This window comes from Penaeus monodon, chromosome 24 (assembly GCF_015228065.2).
Source record: "Penaeus monodon isolate SGIC_2016 chromosome 24, NSTDA_Pmon_1, whole genome shotgun sequence".
Taxonomy (NCBI): Eukaryota; Metazoa; Arthropoda; class Malacostraca; order Decapoda; family Penaeidae; genus Penaeus; species Penaeus monodon.
This window is the reverse complement of record NC_051409.1, coordinates 41,126,267-41,126,713: the sequence shown is the minus strand read 5'-3', so window position 1 is coordinate 41,126,713 and position 447 is coordinate 41,126,267. Positions and strand designations below refer to the sequence as shown.

The 447-nt window shown below is 32.9% G+C and overlaps 1 protein-coding gene across 1 annotated transcript in view; it reads left to right on the top strand.

The window, feature by feature from the left end:
• Positions 1–447, top strand: part of LOC119588969 (serine/threonine-protein phosphatase 6 regulatory ankyrin repeat subunit B-like) — a gene marked incomplete in the record, with an annotated part of 103,883 nt that overhangs the window by 71,742 nt on the left and 31,694 nt on the right.

Below are 447 nucleotides of genomic sequence, written 5' to 3'. Positions count from 1 at the left end.
TTGAGGTTTGTTTTGTCTTTGGCATTTCAAGAATGTTATTATTGAGATCCTTACGTTATTTTCTCTAGTTATTTGTTTGATTATAGTGTTTGACTATAGTGTCTCCGTTACTTTATTTGTTCATTTGAATTCACTCTTTTCCGCTTCGTTTTAAACAAATAAACATCTGTTTTCCCTTTTGTATGTATGCCTTACTTTATTAATCTATCGTTGCTACTCAAATTTAATCCTAAAATGAAATTCTGCTTTACCCGGATGTACCGATAATTATTGTAGTTTTTGTCTTTGATAATAGTTGTGGCTTTTGTTATCTCTCCCTTTCTTTCCTCAGCCTTATTCATCACATTTTCACGCATTTTGATCCATTATCACTCATTACTCCCCTTTCTTCCTTCGCTTATTTTTAGCATTGCGTCATTAGTCTGACCTCATTCCAAACATCGTAGC